We start from the raw sequence: 5,766 nt of genomic DNA, 5'->3' as shown, positions 1-5,766 counted from the left end.
TATGATACTTTTTTGGTGGTTTTCAGTTTAAAGATAATATTTTTGTTGTTGCTATCGTTAATGGTATGGCTTTACTCAAAAATGAAAATTCTGTCACAAGTTACTTTTTCTTCCACAGAACACAAAAGTAGTTGATTGATTGATTATCAGCTATTATTATTGATATTATTATTCATTCAGTGGAAGTCAAAGGTCACAAAAACCAACATCAAATCATCTTTTTTGTCCCATTTGTAGCGACCCGAGGTGTTTAAACAATGACAAAATTTTATTTGATTTTTTTCCCAACTTGCAGGTACCACAATAAGTAAAACTTTTGTATTTGATTTTCTTGAAAAGTGTGAATTTGGGATGGGATTATAGGTTTTCCGACCAATGACAGTGAATGTCTCACTGTCACTGCACTACATGTTAATATCAAACCAAATGGCATTGGCAGCGTCTTCAAGAACTGGTACCACAGTGATTTTTGGTGAATGTATGAGGTAAATTCTCCTTAAGTTCACACAGATGTCCTAACAAAATAAAAACAGGTGTAATTCACCACAATAACTATGAATATTTTCATCTGAAAAAAAAAAAAATAACTGATAGATTTGCATTCATATGAAAAAAAAGTGGATACTTTTTTTTCATATGAATGCAAATCTATCAGTTATGTTGTGTTTTATATTGACATTTGAAAACCAGATCATTAATACCTTTGTCACAGATGTATTTAAACCTGTCTGCTTTGGCTGAACGTGAGTGTTTTCAGAGCAGAACCAGTATCTTCTCTGCTCTGTGTTCTCCGTGTGTCTGTGTAGAGCACACCTCTGGGGCTGGCAGCCCGAGGCTACGCTGCACACACCGATTATTTCACCATAATTAAGAGTCCAGGATCTTCAGGGATGCCTCGGTCTTGCTGCGCTAGCAACCTCGGCCTTCATTCTGTAACATTACATCAGTACCATCACTATCGTGATTTGATTCGACCCTCTTCTAAAGGATTCGACAGCCTGGAGGTGTAGTAAGAGACAGTACCTTATAGATTCAGTCATCTTAGAGAGACAGAGAGAGAGAGTGAGAGTGAGAGAGAAAAACAGGAATTGGCTGGTTCAATCTGCTGAGATCTTCGGGCCGTACTGACCTGCGGTCTGATTGACAGAAGGGCTGATTCCATATGGACGAACTGTGAGATGAGGATTGACTGATTTTGTCTAGCAGGGGAAAAGACTGTGTGTGACAAGCTTTGACTGGCAGCTGGCTGTTCTGAGTGGATACAGTACAAGTTTCCTTCGCAGGGGGTTGAGCAGACACAGGATTGGCCGAATCATCAATTATAGGAATGATTGACAGGTGACGGCCTCCGAAGTGTGTGCACTCAGCTCCAGATGCAGTTGCTCCCAGCAAGAGAAATTAGGTGTGGAGTAATCAATCAGTGTCGCTGGCAGCTTTACATGTAAAACACAATCTGGCCATTAAATTGTTATATTATATGTACAGTAGACCTATATTATGTATGTTTTAAATTAATTGTGTTCTCTTTAGCCAACCATTGATAGACATACTGTATAGGAAATCAGTATTTTAAATTAAATATATTTTGCTGTTAAATCTTATTGTGTATGTAGCTGACAAAAATATTTTCTAAGGAAGTTTTGCTTATGTTCATATTAAGTATATATTAAGTATATCCTATTCAATCTATTAACTAACTAAATAAATATATCTTATGTATTTTAGTTATAAATATCTAAAAATATATCTCATGTCATATATGTGTTTTCTGAATGTAAAAAAAATCTATTTTTTTATGTTTTAAAAACTTTTGTTGTTTATGTGAACATTAAGGGAACATTTCTCGCAAAAATGATGGACACGTTAGTTTTGAATGTACTCAGTCTGACTAAAACTTTTAAAAAATTAAATGTTCCTTTTTTATTTGTTCTTTTATTTAGAAGGCATTATAAAAGACCAGATCATTCTAAACGAACATTCCATTAATGTTATCGGAACGTTTGTTCTTCCAGTTGTTTGAGAGAATCTTGCTAGAATTATAGAATATTAGCCAAAGTTATGAGAACATATTACTCTTATTCGCTATGGAAATCTTTCATTGTGTTTGAGGGAATCCAGTCATTTTCAGCTAATTCGTTTCTGAACTGTCTTTATCACAATCATTAAGCGCCAGACCTCCACCATGTGGAGATTCTCTGTTAACATCTCACTCAGATCACACTCTCTACATTCATAACAGCGTCTAAAGCCTTCAATTACATTAGAGCTTTGGAATTTCAGTTCATATCCATAATGACAATGTTTGCATGCTATTACACAAGCAAGCTGTCAAACAGCACAGTCAATTGGCTATAATATAACTGTCAATTCCTCCATCTAATTTAATGTATCTCTATCTATTTTCTCTAACATACAAAATTTAGTAAATTTAGTAAAAAATGATGGGGTAAATTGTATTTATTCGGGTAAAAGTCTCTAAACCACATACAGAATTAGAAACTATGCATTTCCAAAATTGAAAGATAGAGGGCAACCTTGCGACAAGAACAGTCAGGTGGTAAGCGATCTGTCAAACTGTCCATCGTCAAACATAAAACATATCCAGTATGATTAAATACAATGTACATGCGTTCATTTTTAAATCATTCTTACGTGTAGGCTACTATTTCTATGTTCATGAATAATATTCCTTCCTCAAACAAACAAGTTAACAATTAGAAACCACGACAATGCATGCAAATAGCAACTGCATATATTTTTTGAATCATTGGTTACTAATTTATCTTTACCGTTATCTGAAGTGAGTAGGTCTAACATTTTTATTTCGGAAAAAAAAAAAAAGAAAAAAAAAGAAAAGAAAAGAAAAAAAAGGTGGAAAAAAATCTCAAATATAAAAATCTCTCATTCAAACACACGCATGTAATGGACACCCTGCAGTGGCTGCCATTTAAGCAGTGTAAATAATTGAGGAATAGCATTTGCCGTCATCCCCACATGAGATGTGTCTATAAAAGAGCATCAGATCTTCTCTTTGAGAGGAGGAGTCTGATGTCGCAGCACACTGAGCTCTCCTCAGCAGCTAATCGATGGACGAGTCAATGACTGCACCTTTTCAAGCTGTTTACAATATGGACTTTCTTTAAATAGCCTACATCCTGACAAATACATTTTTCCATGCAAACTCTGCGGAGGTGGATTGATGACGAATAGCTTAGTTATTCAAAAAAATAAAACGTATTAATTAAAAGCAATTGTTTTAAATGAGTATTAATGATTGTTACATTACAAATTATGCTAAATGTCAACCAAACAAAGTTTGGGAAGAGTTAAAAATTTCCGCCTTTTATTCTTCGCAAGTTAATTAAAGCTTCATGTCAGTAGAGTGGATTTCAATATATACAGTATCACACCTTGCAGCTATTCCTGGCAATACGTCATGTTAGCTTAACCTGGCCAAGACACCCTGCAGCTAAGCTTGCAGTTGAAACAAAACAGAATTAGGTTACAAATGTCTAACAGAGACGTGTGGGCAAACCAATACAGCAGACGCCGCCGGATTAGGGCCTGTTTTCATTTAATCGGGATAGCAATAAAGCCCTGAATGTTCTGATTTTGTCACGAACAAAACGAGCCTTGTACAGATGTTTGTCCAGGAAAGCTGCTCACCTATGCCCGCGTGAAATAACTTCCCTTCCCATGATCCTCTCTGCCGAGTCTCACTCGTGTAGGATTATGCAATTATGGCACAATCAATAAACGCTGCTCACTGCTCCTCATTAAGACAACAAAGTGCTGCTAATAATCTGGAAGCTGTTTTTATGTTTTCAAGTAAATGCGTATTTTTTAAAATGACATTGATTTCTTGTTTTTTAAATATATAAAAAATTTTCATGACACGTTTTTTCCTCATGAAGAGCAAAACAATAGTGTGAATACGTCAGAGTTGTGGGACTTTGGGAGGCTCAGAGTAAACAGGTTTTGTAATTGAATGTGTGAAGTCTTCAGAAGGGTTTTCCTTGCCTGTAATAGGATGACAGAAAAGAATGAAAACCTGTTTTGGTTTGTGTGAAAGCCTATTCTTATATTCATATATATACTACACACACACACACACACACACACTGTAATATAGGCATACATAAATAAATAAATAATCGCTTATTCTGTTGCTGATGGGAGACAATTTTGTATCACATACACTCACACTTAAAACCAAAGATAAAGTTCAAATGATTCCCATGTGTCATGCAATATTTGGGGTGAGCAAAACACTGAGAGTTAGCTAAGTGATTGTCTCTTTAAAACAAAAGCACATTTTTGTAAACAGGTGATAATTTCTTGCTTCAGTGAGAACTGTCATGGGGTTTAATTATGCTACAGAAAAGGTATTTAATTATTTTTCATTCTGTTAATTACACTTCATGCTCTAATCTAAAGTGTCATATTAAAAGAAGCAAAGAATCAACATGAGATGAGTGAAACTGGTATTTAACTGGTACTTGTATTTAACTCCTTGATAATATTTAACTTTGAGTTTATGACAATATCAATTTTATTTATTTAGTTAGTTAGTTCTTAAAGGTAGTTCACCTCCCAAAAAAAAAAAAAAAAAAAAAAAAAACATTCTGTCATTATTTTCCCCCGTTTGCTTTTCTGAACATGAATGACTCTCTGTTGAACAAAAAAGAATATATTTAGAAGATTTTTGCAGTTAAAAAGTTTAGGTGACCATGAAAAAAAAAAACATATTTTTCAAAATATTTTATATTTGATTCCACAGAAAAAAAAAAAAGAAAGTCCAGGCTTGGAAACGTATGAGAGAATTCTGAACTTTTTTTATTTTTTCTTGTATGACTGTTGTTTTAAAACATTTATATTTAAGCCTACTACAAGAATCCTGAATTGTTTTGTGCACTTTAGAATTTCCAAAAGTAAAGAGGTTTAATTTTAACTTCAAATCGACTTTTTCTGTGAAACAATAAATTTTACTGAAAAAAAAAACATTAAAAATAAATAAAAGCATATTATCATGTATTCTAAGAAACTACGGAGCCTTTATATTCATCAGCTGGTAGGTTGATTGCTGCAGACAGGAAAGCAGAAGATGTATGTGCTAAATGTCATCACCTATGGCTGTTGCTCCCTCTGGACCGTCTTGTCAAGCAGTCAGGTCTCCTTCCTGATGTCTTTACAGAGCCGACGGGAACGGCACACACTTTATTGACCAGTCATCAATCTTTCATCTGTCTCTTATCTATAATTAATGTCTTTACACAGCGGTCGGTTGTGGGGTCCATACAGGTGTGTGTGTGTGTGTGTGTGTGCTAAAGTATAACAAACAGCCAGGTTATGTGTCCAAATGTGTCAATATCAATGTTCACGCAGTGACTCTAGCAGACCCACGCAGCTTCCTGACTTCTGCAGGAGGAATAAATCCAGACGCTTTCCCAGAATACATTACACAGGAAATAAGAGGAGACCTCTGCGCTCTCTCGGACTTCAGATGTCTTTCTGCCTCTAATGGAGGAGCTTTCCTCTGATATGATTGAAGACAGAAGAGCTCTCCTGACGCTCCTCTCCCCCACCCCCCGGGCAAGCATCTCAAAGGGAAGGAATAGATTATCCCCCTCTCTGAACCCCAAGTCAGACAGCCAGTGCAGGACATTATCATGTCAAAATATGGCATCACTTAATTTCCATGGCAACCTCATGTCAGTAGATCTCTGTGCTGCATGGCAGAATTTCAACATCCTTTGGCATTAAATA

At 35.5% G+C, this 5,766-nt stretch overlaps 1 long non-coding RNA gene across 1 annotated transcript; it reads right to left on the bottom strand.

Annotated features, from left to right (window-relative positions):
• Positions 1–670: 670 nt before the first annotated feature.
• LOC127978786 (uncharacterized) lies at positions 671–3,699 on the bottom strand. Its single transcript, XR_008158648.1, has 4 exons — positions 3,667–3,699; positions 1,130–1,433; positions 1,024–1,040; positions 671–930 (listed from the first exon to the last, which is right to left on the bottom strand). It is a non-coding gene; the product is annotated as an uncharacterized LOC127978786 (long non-coding RNA).
• Positions 3,700–5,766: the final 2,067 nt, after the last annotated feature.

This window comes from Carassius gibelio, chromosome B19 (assembly GCF_023724105.1).
Source record: "Carassius gibelio isolate Cgi1373 ecotype wild population from Czech Republic chromosome B19, carGib1.2-hapl.c, whole genome shotgun sequence".
In the NCBI taxonomy this organism is placed as follows: domain Eukaryota; kingdom Metazoa; phylum Chordata; class Actinopteri; order Cypriniformes; family Cyprinidae; genus Carassius; species Carassius gibelio.
Note: the sequence above shows the minus strand (reverse complement) of the source record. Positions and strands in the feature narration are given on the sequence as shown.